Raw genomic sequence first — 17,927 nt, 5'->3', positions numbered from 1 at the left:
AGACATCCAAGTAGAAGTTCCTTCTGGCTGCAGAGAGTGCAACGATAGACCCAAGAAATTGACAGGAAGGTCGGATATTGGGCAGTTGAAGATCCTTGCAGCAGCTGATTGGAGAAGAGGGTCAGCATTGAGTAAGACCAGAGCGCACTACTCTCGTTCAGGCGAAGGCCTGAAATTGCAGCGAAGACTTTAATAATGAAGCACAACCTGGACATTTGATTAACATTCGCATGTCCAAATATTAAAGTATCGTCTGCATATTGAATTGTGTGACCAACAAAACCAGGAATGCCCAAGGATTCTAAGAAGCCTGTTTCTTCTGCCCTTTTCATGAGAATAGGTAAACCATCTACCGCAATATTAAAAAGGATAGGTGCTAGAGGACAACCCTGTCATACACCTCTAGCCAACTTGAATTCTTCCCCTCTCATTCCATTGATGCAAACTGATGATACAGATTTTGTGACCAACTCCTTAACCCATGCTATAAACCGGCTGCCAAACCCCATATTTGTTAGAGATTCAATCAGAAAATCCCATGCCAGACTGTCATAAGCCTTGTGAAAATCCAATTTTAGCATGAAGTGCGGTGAGCCAGTCGACTGTAAAGAGTGAAGAAGCTCAGTTGCACAAATAAAAGATCCTTGCAAACTTCGACCTGGAATAAAAGTACCCTGGTTCGGAGAAACAAGTTGATCAATGACAGCGCGCAATCGATTAGCCAACACCTTAGATATAATGCGATACAGAGCACCCATCACCGAAATCGGCCTGAAGTTGGATATGTCTGACGCCCCTTGCCTCTTAGGAATCAAAGAGATGACTGCCACATGATATGGTTTAGGCAACCTCGCATTACGATAGAATTCATCGAACAAGTGGAGCAGGTCAGTTTTAACACTTGACCAAAATGCTTTAAAGAAGTCAATGTGGAAACCATCAAGGCCTGGTGCCTTCCATCCCGATAGTTCGCTAATAGCATTCGAAATCTCCACTTCAGTGAATCTAACCTGCAAAGAAACAGATTGGTTTGCCGCCAACCGCTTATAGCCCATATCGTCGATGACACCCCCGACGCCTAAGTCGGCCGAATACAACCTGGAGAAATAAGAAGTAATAGCTGACAGAAAATTGTGCGGACCAAACTGACATCCATCAATCTCGATCGAGAGTATCCGGTTCTTACTGTATTTATTTGATGCGTTCATATGAAAAAATCGTGTATTATCATCGCCATTAGCCAACCATGCAACTCTAGCCCTCAACTTTCATCTAAGCTCATCTCGTGCTCTCCATTCTGCAACGAGAGCAGAGAGTATGACGATACGCTCCTGCAACTGAAGCACTTGACCCTCCGGTACACCAACAAGATCGACCTGACGTTGGGCCAAATCGGAGAGCTCGGCTTCCCACTGGCCGATGAACCTAAACTTGTTCAGGTTATTAAAACTTAGCCATTCCTTAATACGTTTCCGAAGACGAAGAAGCTTAGCATGGATGCGGATGGCCACCCAAGATCCCGTAGCAGGTTGAGCCCACGATTGACCTACCAACTGCTGAAAGTCTGGCACCCGAAGCCACCATTCCTCAAAGAAGAACCTACGACACGCCTTGAAGCCTGCGCCCCACGAAACAGTCATTTGTCCATGATCGGACATGGTCCGTGGCAGCAGACAAACAGTGACATCCGGAACTGCGTGAAATAGTTTTGGGGAGAGAAAAACGCGATCAAGTATCCGCAAGCAAGGGCGAGACCTCATATTTGACCACGAGAATTGCTCCCCCACATGAGGTACTGAGTAAAGTTGGTTCTGCTGAACAAACTCCTGAAACCCCCTAATGGAGGGGTTGAGAAGAACCGGTAAACTAGAATCTTGCGTGGATAACAGGCAATTGAAATCCCCTCCTAAACACTGAAAAGCTCCAAATGTAACCAGAACTCGATCCAAATTAGCCCAAAACATTGGTCGCGAAGTAGACACGACAGGACCATACACAAAGGTGAGAACAACATCTTGCAGCGACGGCAACAAGTTTGCAGAAAGGGAGATTGAATAAAGACCAATATCTACTATCGCCACCTTAAGAGAAGTTTTCCAAAGAACCAGGATTCCCCCAGCAAACCCAACGGACGACTTAAAAGCATATGCCGCACCTCTCCATAAGAAAGATACCACTGTTAATGGAATATCCTCCATTTTGGTTTCACAAATTGCAACGACATCCGAACTTTCATACCTAATCCAATTAGTTAAAAACAACCGCTTACGGGGGCAATTCATGCCTCTAATATTCCAAATACACATCTTCATGATAAATAATCAGACAACACCCTAGTACGCCTTTGCCTGGCTGAGCATCGAACTGAGCTGGAGCCATCTGCCTGAATCTGGGCTTGCGAACGGGCTAATGATTTAGCTCTACGAAGACTATTTGTGACCCTGATCGCCGATCGTGCTCGAGGAACAATCTGTTGTTGGATCAAAGAAAGCTGCCCGATTGAAATCTGCACTCCTAGTGCCTGCATAGCCTCGACGAATGACATACCCCATATGTCAAACAAGTCATCGACCCCCTGCGACTCACCCCCCGAACTTGACGAATCTGGGCAAGATTGTGGATGCACTGGTTGCAAGCAGGAGGCCCCCGAGTTCCCCTGAACCGATGCTCCGATACCCTCCATGGGACAACCCCCGTCTTGATCGGGCAAGCAGTCCTCCGAACTCAAAAAGTGAGTTGGGTGCAACATGCAAGGTGACAACGAGACTACGCAGGTAAAACCCAAAACACACATTGGGGCAGACCCCATGCACACCAGGACGCCTTTGCATGGTAGGAATATCGTCAGAATACGAATTGTAGAATCGACTGAACACAAGCTCCCATGATGATCTAAAAATGAACGGGCCCAGGATCCATCATGGGCGACAGATGCAACACAACTCCCAGAAGCAAGATCGTGGTGGCGGCCCAATAGTTGAAGAGGCAAACCGGATGAACATATAGAGCCCGAAGACTTCTCAACGCAAGTGGACCCACACTCCATCTCGAAAGCAGTTTTACTCATTAATTCATCAGGGCGGATGAGACAGATTGTCGGCTTGGAAGGACGCTTCTCGATGGACGCTTTAGGATACGAGCGGTATAACTCTGACGAACGACCGACATCATGGGATGGACAAACGACACTGGATGCCTTCAACGGTACCCAAAGCGAACCTATCTTAACCGCCGAAAATGAAGAGGTACCTGCCTCCATGGTACACACCTGCGCCACATCACTGAAAGATACAATAGGTCGACGAGGGTCATGGACCCGGTGCCTGGCGTGTGATGAAGGTTCCGGCATACGAGACTTGCCGGAGAGGCAAATAATATGACAAATTTTTGAACGATCCGAGCCACACCTGTGACAGAAAACTCTTGAACGGAAGTTGCGATTGAAACAGACAGTACACCACCAGTCTCCCAGCTTCGCCCGACACGTATCTGCCCGTCGCCTAAGGCTGCAGCGAAACCAGATTCCACCCCTCTAGAACATCCTTGTTAGAGTAGGGCCGAAAGAAAGGTGCATTGAGCGACCCTTGAATCTCATTTTCTTCCAAAGCTTCCCTGTGAAGAGACTTGACAAACCACCGAACATCCCTTATATCAAGCGCTCGTCGACACAAACCGCGGACCAAGAACCCAGATAATGATGCGAAGAATCCCTGAGATAGCCTAAACGGGACCCTAACCGAAACTCCCCACTTCTGGAGCGACACCGCGAAGGCCCAAGCATTAATACCCTTCGCTAACTCCAAGAGAGCTTTTTTGTTGTGCGAAATTGACAGACTACACGAGAGACTCCAAAATCGATCCGACCCCCGCAACTTGCCTCTCATCATCAGCAAAGAGAGAGAGAGAGAGAGAGAGAGAGAGTTACCCTGCTGCTTCGACAAGGATGCCTTCGTGATGAAGGCGCGGAAGGATCTGAAGGCCGTAGACGAGAAACTTTTTCTCTCGAACAGGAACAGGGAATCCACCAGAGCTCTTTGGGCACCGAGGGACGCAGCGACGAGACGGTGGGGTTGGTGGTGCAGTCGAGGCTGAACGCTCTCCTGGCTGAGGATGACGCGGTGTAAGGGCGTGAGGTGCTCTAATTCAAAAGGGGAAACTAGGCGTGACTGCTAGGGTTTTTCATAGAGAAAGAGTGCGGTACGGAGAAATGCACCGATTGGAGAAGTCATCGGAATGTTGATGTGGACTGGGGGTGGTCGGATGGATTGCCCGGCGACCCAATCGAAAGAGGGGGGGTGGGGTGACACGAGAAACAGAGGGGAATCAACACCGAGAGATTTAGGGATCTGCTGGCTTGGTGGAGGATGATGGGGAAGTGTGGTGGCACCGGCCGGAAAGCACCGGTGGCCGGAGGAGGAACCGGATGAGAGGGGGAGGGGGGGAAGTGGTGTCGGGTGAGGGTTTCACTTAGATCAGTGGTTTACGGCAGCCCTCAGATGGAAATACACGATGGCTTCTGGTAGATGATGAAGGAAGAGAGAGCAGGGGAGAAAGGGTAGTTGGCGAGACGGAGAGAGAGAGAGACAGAGGAAAAGGGTAATCTTCCGGAAGCTTGTTAGTGAGACTGCATCTTCCGGGCAAAGCAGTGGCAACACAGCTGTGGAGGAAGGTTGTGCGAAGGAGGGAGATGGTGCTGGTGGTTTTCACTCAGGTGGCCGGGAGGAGGCAGAACGTCAAGGGAGGAAGGAAGGAGATGAGAGAGAGAGAGAGAGAGAGAGAGAGAGAGAGAGAGAGAGAGAGGTGGGCGACGGCGAGCAAAAAGAAAAACAAAATGGGTCGAGAGAGAGAGAGAGAGAGAGAGAGAGAGAGAGATCTGTATTTTTCCCACTGTGATGCTAGTAAATTGATCTCTGTATTTTTTTTCCACTTTGATGCTAGTAAATTATCACTTTTCTACAAGAGCTTTGTGCGAGTGGAGGAAGATACTCACGGACTGTATGGGACAAAGGGAGAAATATTGTTTATGTGCATTTGTATATCGTTTAGTTAATCAACATATAAACTTCTGAGAATCTGAGTCCAATTTGGGGTTTTGTATGCAACTTGATCAGGTCTGAGCTGGACTGCCTCTTTTTTGGAGTCCCCACAGGCTTTGTATTAAGTGGTGGGGATGCTTGGGACTTGACCCATACCAACTTGCAGGACTCCATCTAGGATATGGCCTCTTCACTCTGGACAGTTGATTGAAGGTTACAGGAGCTAACACTAAACTGTGTTTGTGGTCCCTGAACAGGCCTCTCAAATGGATCATTATTCACAAACCTTGAAAAAACCAATAATTCAGCCAACTGTGGGGCCACATCTCATAAGGTCTGTGATAAGTCAGCATCAAATCCTGGAGATTGGACGGTTACGCGTCACGAGCTTATCCAATTATGAATCATGGCTAGCTGAACAGAGTGATCACTGTGCATTAAACGATGATCTGACTCATCAATTCCATGAAATCACACGGTCTAGAATTGTTACCGTTTTATGGGCCCATCTTTCTGGCGGAAATCTGGACTTCAGGAGATGGACAATGGGGTGGGTTGGGCCTGGACCTTCTATCTATGACCTATCACAAATATCACCGACATTTTGAAAATATCGTGATTTTTTATCATGATATTTTCAATGGCCAATATAATACCCCAAAACATGACATTTTCAAACTATTACCTATTTTGAAAAATGTAACAATGTGTTATTATTTACATTTATATATTTATGCACGTGTTTCATGTTTTTTCTATGCTGATATTTTCCCAAGAAAACTAGAACTTTCAAAATATCAAGAGATCTCCTCGATAACCAGATTTGCTAACATTGTTTAGGACCTATATAACGAGACGAATCAAAACTTGGGACCCTTAAATCAAAGTGCACACATCCCTCCTGTCTGAGAGGGTTGTGTATGTTCGCCCCCGATGATTCACCGAATCCCACGTCCGTGTTCGGGGGATCGAATGAGCGCCACGTATTCATGCACATGGGGCTCGTATTCCCATGTATGTTGACATAACTTTGCATCGGACTCTGGTGCTGTTGCAAAGACTTAATCACCCTTACTTGCTTTTCTTGCCCTGAAATGACGGTTCGAGGAAATGACAAAAATATCCTCCATTCAAAAGTTGTGAAACGGCGGGTGGGGAAAAGGACAAAAAAGTCCTCCTTCCAGAAAGTTTGATGTTAACCATTTAAAGTGGAGACGTTCGCCTGCGCCATCTGCTGTAACAGTGCTCCCATTATCAACGCAAACTTTGCCTTCGTCTCCAGTCGAGCTTTCCGCCTTGTTTTTATCCTGTTGTACAACACACTGTCGCCTTCTCGTGCCTGCCTTGTGTTACAAAACATTCCAGTGTCTTCTCTTCATTTCTGCTGTCGTTAGGCATCATGGAAGAAAGCAATGATTCACAAACATTCCAACCAGTGCCATTAAGGCACCGTGAGTAGCTTTTCATCTCATCATGCTATCGATGAAGAAGGTATGTCGTCTTGTGTGCCATTAAGGCATTGTTTGGTTATTGCAGGTAGATCTTGTTATTACGAAGGTTGGAAACTTATCGATATTTGTAAGACGCTGGGACCTGTTGACAAGAACGCTTGTTTGCAGATGCTAGGAAGGGCCTCTACCCCATCAGGTATCCTACAGTCACTCATCATATGCATTGTATCTCAAACCGCTGTATTAGTAACAGACTCTCGTTTTTGTGAGATACATTTTTGTTAGTTAATATCGATTTGTTTGCTATTATGTTCAAGTTCTTCCTTATCGATTTGTAATTTATTGTGCGATATATTTATCGACCTTTTAGATAGTATGTTTTTGTATCATCGAGTTATAAGTTATAAATACTGAATTGCCGTATCGATTTTCAATATCTGACAAATCGCTATACATATCGTTTTGTAAGATATTATATGTTTTGTAATATGTATTTGTAAGATATTTGTACACAGACTTTGAAAACGTTTGGGTGCAGAAACACATCTTGACACGCATGGCGGGGCGATTTTCGCATGCATATCGTTGCTCTCTCAGCGACTTCTATTGAACTCGCTTTAGAGCCTCGTGGATATTATGAGAGCGTTATCGTCAACACACATGTACGACATGTTTATTTTATTGGCATGGTAAGCGACACGTTGATGCTCAGCATAAGCAAACATCAAACCGCACTTGCTTTGATACTTTCATTCATTAAATCATTGCTTTGACTTGCGTAACCTTAGTGGTATCCGTTCTTATATGCATCCTGATTAAATCGTAGTAAACCTATGCCGCTTGCTAACGGAAATTGATATATTGCTTACAAAACATTCCACTGTCTTCTTTTATTTGTCGTTGTTGTTAGGCATTAAGGAAGAAAGCAATGATGCACAAACATTCCAACCAGTTCCATCAAGGCGGCGTGAGTAGCTTCCCAGCATCATGCTATCGATGAAGAAGGCATGTCGTCTTGTGTGTCATTATGGCTTTGTTTGGTTATTGCAGGTAGATCTTGTTCTTACGAAGGTTGGAAACTTATCGATATTTGTAAGACGCTGGGACCTGTTGACAGGAATGCTTGTTTGCAGATGCTAGGAAGGGCCTCTACCCCATCAGGTATCCTACATTCACTCATCATATGCATTGTATCTCAAACCGCTGTATTAGTAACAGACTCTCGTTTTTGTGAGATAATATCGACTTGTTTGCCATGTTACTGCAAACACAAATTGATATATTGCTTAAAACATTATTGAGCTTATCATCAGGTTGTAATAAAGACGATGTAGCTCAATCAATAGAAAGATCTAGAGAATTGAATATCTATACTTATGACCCAACTGAAGAATTGAACATCTGCACTGACGATGCACATGAAAAGAAGGGTGCAGGCATTAGACCCACTATTGACTTGAATGTTCCAGTGGAAGAAATGCAATTCAATGATGAGGTAGACTACCACGACAGCGCACATAATAAAAGTGTATGCACCGGGAATGTACACGGAAGTACACCTGACTTCAATGTTCCAGGAGAAGAAATGCAATTCAATAATGATCCTGATTTTGATGTCAGTACGCTTAATAAAGCCGTAGGAACTGGGAATGTACATGGAATTGCACTTGACTATGTTCCTGTAGAAGGAATGCATTTTAATAATGAAGAAGATGCATATAAATTTTACAATGATTATGCCTTAAAAGTTGGCTTCAGTGTGAGAAGGTTTTCTTGGTCAAAAAATGCACAGGGTGTCTTGGTTAGAAAGACATATGTCTGTTCCAAGAAAGGTTGGAAGAAATCAATGGGAAATCCAACTAGGAGCACGCCAGAATCAAGATGTGGATGTCAGGCGAGATTGGTTTTGAGAAGACATCCGAATGGAAAATTTGTCTTGCGTACTTTAATCAGTGATCATAATCATGATTTATCTGCATTATTTATGACTCCTATGCTAAGGTCACATCGTAAAGTAACTGTAGCTCATGCTGCAATGGCTGAAATAGCCGATAGCGCCGGCATTGCACCAAGGAAGACATACAATTTGTTTACCCGCATTGATGGTGGTCGCGAAAATGTGCCATTCACACCTTTGGATCTTAGAAACCACTTGAGCAGGAAGATGACAGATAACATGAAGAACGGAGAAATATGTTGTTTGGTTCGTTACTTACAGAATAAATCAAGTAATGAACATGGTTTCTTTACTGCAATGCAAGTGGACGCAGATGGATATGCCGTGAATATGTTTTGGTCAGATTCAAGGTCTAGATTAGATTATGAATGCTTCAATGATGTGTTTGTGTTTGATACTATAGTAAAGATTAACACTGAACAGTGGCCATTTGCGCAGTTTGTGGGAGTGAACCATCACGCACAGAGTTGTATATTAGGCGGTGCTTTTGTGTATGACCAGACCAAGGAAACCTTTGAGTGGTTGTTCAGAGTATTTACACAGGCAATGAACGGGAAGCATCCTGAAACTGTACTTACAGATGGTGATCCCGCAATTGCGGCTGCAGTGCTTCATATGTGGCCAGATGCACATCATCGCCTGTGTTTGTGGCATATCTTTTAAAATGCAGCAAAGAACATAGGACACATATTTAATCAGAATACAGGGTTTGACAAACATTTTACAAGGTGTGTACTTCATAGCGTAGACGAGGTCACCTTTAAGTCAGATTGGGACAAAATGATTAAGACATACGACCTTGCTGACTGTCTGTGGTTACAAAATTTATATGCAGAAAAAGAGAAGTGGGCATTGGCATATGGAAGACAATACTTTTGTGCAGGTATGATAAGCACACAAAGAGCCGAATCTATGCATGCCACGCTGAAGAAAACCCTGTATTCATGTTTAACAATGTTTCGTTTCATGGAACAATATGAATTATTTGTAGACGATCTAAGACAGAATGAGCTTGAACAAGACGTGAAATGCTTCAATACACGACCTCTAACTTTTGGCATGAAAATATTGATGCGACCTGCAGCTCTGTATACACTAACTGTATTTGAATGGATCAAGAAAGAGGTGTTGCATGTCATGAATTGCAAAATAGAAGAACTGGTGCAAACCGAGAATATGCACAAATACCATATTTTTTGTCAGGGCGAAAAGCATTAGGAAAGGCAAGAAGCGCATGTCACGTACAATGTCGACAACGGAAGGGTAGAATGTTCGTGCAAAATGTATGAATTCAAAGGTATCCTATGCTGTCATGCATTAAAGGCACTCAATCAAGAGAAGATACAAGAAATACCTGAGTCTTACGTAATGCGAAGATGGACAAGACGCGCGAAGATTGAAATGCTCGTTATGGACAATGCGAGTAAATCTGGTGTTGACGAGAAGTGCCACATAGCTTCCTGTTACCAACAACTGTGTAGGTCATTCATGCATGTTGCTGATTTGGCATCGAGAAGCGAAGAAGGCTATGCATGTGTGAGAAAAGCTGCAACGGAGTTACTTGAAAACGTGGAGTTAATTCACATTAAGTCTGTTGCAGCGAATGAATACCAGCCGAAGATAATGGGATCGAACAACGTAGGTCAAAATCATGTCTCGCTTGACACTCCCGAGAAGTTGCGCCGAAGCGTAAACATTATCTTCAACAAGTCAGTAGTGAACGTTGTTGATTATGATGGACATATTCATGAAGCGCAGGGTATCAAAAGAAAACCTGCCTCTGATCGCAGTCGTCTGAGGGCAAATGGTGCACTAGAATTGGTTGACAAGAAAAGGACTAAGAAACAACCAACCTGTAATAAAAAACAACAAAGCCCTTCGAATGAACAGGTATGTAAAACATTATATTGCTTCCCATTGCGTGAAGCTTGTCAAATAGCTAACTCGTGTAATGTCCATCATGCAGCAATACCCTGCAGAAGTACCGGCAAACGTTCAAACCTACATTCCTCCTGACCAGATTTCCGGCAACGATCACTACAGTTTTACAAGGCTTTTGGTATGTAATCGATGTTGCGAGGAGGTATGCATTTCTTGTGAAACTTAATTCAGTGTCTAATATTTTCTCTTTCATGACAGGCTATGATGCAGTCGACAGATAGGTTTGGGACACAGGAATCTCGTGTGGGCTATTAACTTAGTTGTCATGCCTCTTTGCATGACCCGATCTCCACAATGCCGGATTTTTTGAGAGTTTATAGTCGTTTGTCATTGACGACTTGCGGTTCGTGGTTGAATTTGTTCAAATCGATAGATAGCGGGTTTTTGCTTCTGCAGGAAGGCGAATGATGGCATCACTGTATGGCGATTTGTGGTTATCATTGAATAGCGATATGTGGCATCGCAGCGTAGAACGTTGTTGATTATTGTTGGACTGTCAATCTTAGCGTGATGCGAAGGATTGTTCAAGTGTGCTGCGATGTGTAGCATCGCAGCGTAGGACTGTCAATCACTGTGCTGCGATGCCACAGATCGCTATTCAACGATAACCACAAATCGCCATACACCTCCAGTCAACTTCTTCTCCAGCAAATATTTCGCGTTCCCGACACCTCCACTTGCCTTTTGAAATCATTATTGTTATCTTGTGAAAAGTTGTATCCATATATTATAAATAAAAGTCTACTCAATGTGTATTTTCCAACGGATACCCATAAATGTTTGAGTTGTCGTACATTATTCATTGATCATGTTGGTTGAGCAGTACATCTTTTAGGTCATAAATAGTCGCACAAGCACTGGAATGTGTGTTTGTCTTCTACTTCGTGAACCAGCAACAACCAAACCGACGGTTCCTTCATAAACCTGGAGATCCGCCCTCGAACATAGAAAATTATAGTCGGTGAGGCAGACGAAGACATCTACACGACCAACAATGACGAATCATGGGTATATTGTCTACACATAGTCTACATGTTCAGCAAAATCCGTCTCTTTCATGCGTTTTTTGCGATTTGTTTTTGTGTACTATATAATGTAATTTAAATATCGGTCGTTGCAATGTCCGCATTCATTTCAGTCGAACATCCACCGACGAAGTTGGGCGAAAACTTAGTCAATCACTCCTGGAGGACATCAACCGAATGCGCAGTGAATTCGCACAATGCAACATGATCAGTAATTTTGTTAGTATGAAACTAGTAGTAGTTGTGTATAAACGTAAGCCATGTGTACGTATGATCAATACAACACCATATTTGCTGCAAACAGACTATATCCGATTTCGTAAATTATATTAAAAGCAACGCACCAAGCCAGACTGTGAGCGTCGTCAGCCCATATTTCATGGTATATCGGTTGTATTTTATGTTGCTTTTCATTATTGATTTAGTCCAATTGATTCGTATGTTAACGTTGGTGTTAGCAATGTTTCTTTCGGTTTGCAGACTATATTACGCCGTTTGCCATACTCCAGTGGATTTCAAGACGACAAACCTTATTGGGTTAACGGTAATCACTGCAGAGACCTTATGACAAGTGAAAAGGTAAGCAAACAAACCTACAGTGCAATATTACAGCGTGACAGTGGTAACAACATTTTTTCGATCTATTTGCAGATACTGATTCCTACACTCTGGCAGTCTGAAAAGCATTGGGTCTTATACGTGATGGATTTATGCGAAAAACAACTATGGTGTGACAATTCGTTGGAAGTTGACAGTGGTTTACGGCTAGACATTTCCCATCTCGTAAGATTCCATCTATATGAGTATCGTGTAGTGTACTGGGGTCATGAATTTACTTTTGGTCGCATTATTCTTAGATCGGTTTCCTCATAGCCATTTTGGGAGTCGATGTCAGCGAGTGGATCTATCGCACGACATACCATGCTCCTTTACAAGATAATGGCGTTGATTGCGGCGTATTTGTAATGAAGTACATTGAAGCGATATACAATGGTGCAGAACCCTGTTTCGACGCTGTATGCCATTCCTTGGCCTTTGTTATTGGGAATTAAGGGCATGTCTATTGCTTCTAGTTTACAATCTGTTTTTGCAGGTTGATATACCCGGATTCCGCGAAGAACTCTGCAAAAAGTTGACGTCCTTTCTAATTTCGGAGGAGAAACTGACGGAAGCGAGGATCTAAAAGGCTTGTAATTGATAAAAGATATGCGCTCAACCCGCGTGATTGACAGTCGCAGGGTGAGACTGCGATGTGTGCAATGAACAAAGACTTCTAATGTTCGAAATGATAATATTCAACATCGCTATGAAATGTTGTATGCTTAAACATCGCTTTAATGTCGCGTTCGTATTTTACGAATAGTACAAAGCGATACGCTTGGTGGTCTAACGTCAAACTGCACTGCTACGACCATGAAAACCTGTGCCAGCATTTGAAAATTGCTTGAATTTTAAACGACGGTTTCTTCAATTATGATCTTACAGACCTATGAAAAAGGTATAGATGGATACGACAACTGCGTCGAAGCCGCCTATGCACTCGATTCAAGAATAAGTCGTTTATGCAGGAATTGTCGATTATGTCGGTTCCTTATTCGCGAAGCAAAGTGAAACTGTGTGTTGTGTCATTCAAATATTAATGAAACGTCCTATCACCCTCCGTCAGTTTTCGAGTATATACGTCAGTTTCATTAAACCAAAAGCAAATCTTAAATAAAAAAGCACCCCGCATTAATGAAAACAATGTCATGCCAGAGGGCTATTCTGAATGGTAGTCAATGCGATTAGACCGAATCTTTGGGTCTCAAATAAATCCACAAGTACATCTAAAGAAATCGCCTTAGGTGTACATTACCGTCGGTTCATCAATACAGCGATTTCTAAGAACAAACCTTTCTTATTGATAAGTTCACGTAATGCGATATTTAGAAATATCTTTCGCCGTACAGTATTCTTCATTGCTTAAGAACAACTTTACCAGCATTGGTTATGCGTATACAACACAAAACTATTTCTGAATACAATTTACTTTTCATAGAACACCCGTCACTGGAACGAGATGAACACCCGTCACCGGAACGACAAATCCGCTTAGACCTCGCTAGGGAGAGGAAGAGGACTTGGCGGAGCTCCTGCTGGCCACCCTCAGCGCGACTGCACCGACTGGGTTGCTGTCGAGGAGGACGGCGAGAACGGTGATGGAGGGCCTCGTTAGGTTGTACAGACAGAGCAATCGATAGGTTTCACTTTATACTATTCTGTCTGCCGTTCGTTTTAAACTCAATCAATTTTCCGCATATTTCGTCGCGTATTATCGGCATATGTTCCTGTAACAAAACAGGTAATGTGAAACCAATATATAACAGGAATACCCAATAACATCGGATACAAAGCTCATACAGCGTGGAAACAAGGTTCTTCTCCATTGTATATTGCTTCAATATGCTTCATTACGAATATGCCACAATCGACCCCATTACTTTGTAACGGAGCATCGTCAACACAGAGCAACATCCACTCACCAATGTCGACATCCATTTGCCCGTTAAGGAATCCCGCCTGTGAAAAAAGGATAATATATTACAGTCCGGTCCACCTCGAATAGCTACTTCACCTTTGGGTACAAGCTTACCAAATGCATAGCATCGCGTTCTACGCCACTGTGGCAGTCCAATGAGTTGTAGCACCATAGTTGTTTTAGCTGAAAATTCATCTCGTATAGGACCCAATGGTCTGGATGTTGCCAGAGTGTAGGAAGTAAAATCTGCGAATCGATAAAATCATTTTTCGTTCCAGAGACTTATCGTGATGGGGATGTTACGAATAAACCTTGGATAAGAGGTTTGTTCACTTACCTTTCCAAATTTCGAAATGTCTATGCACTCATCATCGTTGTTCCAACAAGGTAGTGCATCTTCGAATCCTATGCTGTATGGCTTTCGCCGGACGTACATCTGTTGCACGAAATAGCAAGGTTTAACCACCAAGAAACGTGAGTACGTCATGAAAGCAAACAGAACAACAGCGGCACAGACATACCATGAAATACGGGTTGATGATGCGTACTGTATTGCTCGTTGGGTTGCTCTGAATGTAATTGACAAAATCATACATTGTCTGGTTGCACAAAGTTACGAACTTCAGAACATGCAAACCGATGACCTAGAAATTGATAGTGGACAAATACTTACAAAATTACTGATAGTGTTCCCATCTGCAAATTCATCTTGCATCTGCTCGATGTCATCTACGAACTCGTCAGGGCGTTGCCGCCCACCCGAGACTGTGGATGTTGCACTGAGTGCACCATGAGCGTGGTATTCAGGATTGGACATTGAAATTATTGTCTACAGTAAACAACACTAGTCCAAATACGACATGAAAAGCCAAATGTTCACTAAACCGCTCAGGCGTTTCAAAAAATATACCTCTTAAGCGCTAGTCCTGGTACTGTGGATGTGGTTGTCTTCTTGTTCAGAGCCGTGCGTGGCCATTTTGCTCCCATCGTCCACTCCATTGGCAACGTGCCTGGTCGTTTAGCTCCCATCCTCCTATCCGTTTGCTCCGTGCCTGGTCGTTTTTCTCCCCTCGTCCACTCCTCTGGCGCCGTGCCTGGTCGTTTTGCTACCATCGTCCTCTCCGTTGCCGCCGTGCCCGGTCGTAGTGCTCCCATCGTCTTTGGCGTCGTGCCGGGTCGTATTGCTCCACTCGTCCTCTTCTTGTCCGCCATGGCTGGTCGTACTGCTCCGATTGTCCCCTTCTTCGGCGCCATGCCTGGACGGAGATATCGATGACACCTTTGCAACGGAGATACTGAAACGCCGTCCTCACCTACAAAGGTAAAGTCCTTTAACGTGCAGCCATTTTTTGAAAACAACCCGCTAATTAATTGATTGCGTTTAAAAAAAATATAAATACGACTTTTCGCATGCCACCTTTTTTTTATAACCGCCGCCAAATTAAATGCTTGCGTTCGAAGTATTCAAAAATACGTCTTTCCATGCCGCTCATTAAGTTTTAAATATTCAAAAATACGTTTTTCACATGTGATTAGACATTCGAACAATACCCACAAATCACTATGCTGCGATGCCACAGATCGCTCTCCGACTCAAAGCACGAAGCTAATTAATTGATTGCGTTTAAAAAAAATATAAATACGGCTTTTCGCATGCCGCCTTTTTTTGATAACCGCCGCCAAATTAAATGCTTGCATTCGAAGTATTCAAAAATACGTCTTTCCATGCCGCTCATTAAGTTTTAAATATTCAAAAATACGTTTTTCACGTGTGATTTGACATTCGAACAATACCCACAAATCACTATGCTGCGATGCCACAGATCGCTCTCCGACTCAAAGCACGAAGTATCCAGCGATGGCAACAAATCCTTTCCTTATCTATTGATTATTTAACACAAATACCTTTTCACGATTATCGTATATGGATACAAACCTTTGTGCCGTCAGAACTCGTTAAATTATTGTTTATGGCTTAGATCGTCAATACTTTGTGCGCTATTCTTTCAAGGCGAAGACAAATACAACGATTGCTAAACAGAAATGCTATATCTTAGCGATGCCAAAGAGGTTAGGCAATGCCACGATTTCTGAAGAAACATCTATTTTCGTTTAAAGTTTATTTATTACCGAGACCCAAAGTCGGAAAGATGTAATAATAAAGAATTAAACAGTAAAAGAATTTCACGTTACTGCAACTCATTATACAATTACAACAAATGTATAGCGTGATAAAAATGAAAATCTAGGATTTATTCTGAGTCACTAAACGAATCTGATGAAATTTCATAGACTTGTCTCTCACTTTTTATTGGTGGACTGTCTATCCTGGGTGGCCTCTTCGTTGCGAAACCTTGCCTAAGAAGACTGGTCATCATGTCCACCATTGCATTCAATTGATTGCCCATAGTGCTTACTTCTGTCCTTAATTTCTTATTCTCCCTCTCAATAAGTTCGAACTTTGCGGCAGAGACAGTCTTCTCTTTTGGAGCAAGTGTTCGGTGTTCCTCGTGATTTGTTACTGATGGACTAGTCGTATTAACCAGAGCGAGACGACGTTTTGGTTGTAGAGGCTGGGCTACAACATGAGAAGGGACAGTTGGGAGGCATGGGTTGACAATTTTCTCAATCTTCCGATTTCGCCGCATTGGTTCCCAATAGCTTTCGAAATAGAAGGGATCAAATTGTCGTCTTTCATGATCATACGGTACGGCAGGGAAACCACCTGAGTTCCAATTTAATAATTCGTCCCTGTAGCGATCGCTCCAATTCACGTGCCTGCCCCCACCAATATTCATCTTTCTTCTCACCAAAGGCTTATTTGGGATAGACTGCCCCAAGCCAGATTGTAGGAGAACTCAACTACCTTGCTGCAACTCGGCTTCAAAATTGCAGAATAGCCACAAATCGCGGTCAGACAATCTAGCAGCCTCCTCAACAACGTCTTCATCATCGCCCCCATCTCCATAAGGTCTCCACAAAACCTGTACATTGGTAATTCTTTTTAATAACGAATGACAAATATATTAAAATTTATTTACGCATGATATGGCAACAACGATATGCACTACGGAAGACAATCCTGCAGCGATGTATACTTAAGAATGCTGAACATTACAACGATTTATAATACTCAATGGTAAATGCTGACGCGATTGTAAACAATTTTAGAACGTTTACCTCGTTTAATTGCAGCCCATCTAAAATGAACTTAGCATTATAAACTGCGACATTTATTCTGGCCCAGCGACCGATCTTTGGAAAACCACAAATCGGAGGGCCACACCGTGGACGCAATGGGATAATATGTTCCAACGCCCAGGCCTAAAAAAAATAATATTATTAGCAACGCCACAGACTGCAATGAGATTTGTCTACAAATACTAAGTATGTAATCAACAAATACCTGAACAAATGGCCAAAATCCGCCAACTGTTTTCGTACCATTACTCGCACGGTGGAGTTGACTGTACAGGTGTGCGAGCATAGTGGCACCCCAGGCATAGTTGTCGACTTCGTCTAAGTCTGCCAGGTACTGCAGCCACATGAAACTTATTCTCGAACCAGAACAATCGGAAAATAATGTAAGAGCAAAAAAATATAGAAGGAAGCCGCGCAACTCTTGGTCAGCTGTTTCAGATGCACAAGTAGCGAAGTGGCCTTCCCATTTATTACGAAAAACTGAGACCTTCATTGATGTGGAATTGCTTCCACCATAAATACATTGACTCCATTCGTCCATCGACATTCCTAGAAGGGCAGTGCAGTTTTCCCTTGCGTTATAGTTTGAATGCCGTAATAGGACAGCACTGCCATCGCACTTAAGGCCAGTGATCCTCGCCACATCTTCTAGAGTCATGGTGATCTAAAAAGAATCAAACTGGAATGTGTTAGTCTTATCATTCCACTTATTTACCAGGTGAGTCATGGTATTCCAACAAGTTTCAAAATATTGCTGGTCCAAAAGGCCACCGAAGTGCATATTTCGTAGTCGGTCTT

This window comes from Nuphar pumila, chromosome 16, assembly GCF_984573655.1.
Source record: "Nuphar pumila chromosome 16, dmNupPumi1.hap1.1, whole genome shotgun sequence".
NCBI classification, from domain to species: Eukaryota; Viridiplantae; Streptophyta; class Magnoliopsida; order Nymphaeales; family Nymphaeaceae; genus Nuphar; species Nuphar pumila.
The sequence above is the reverse complement of the archived record's forward strand: the minus strand, read 5'-3'. Positions refer to the sequence as shown.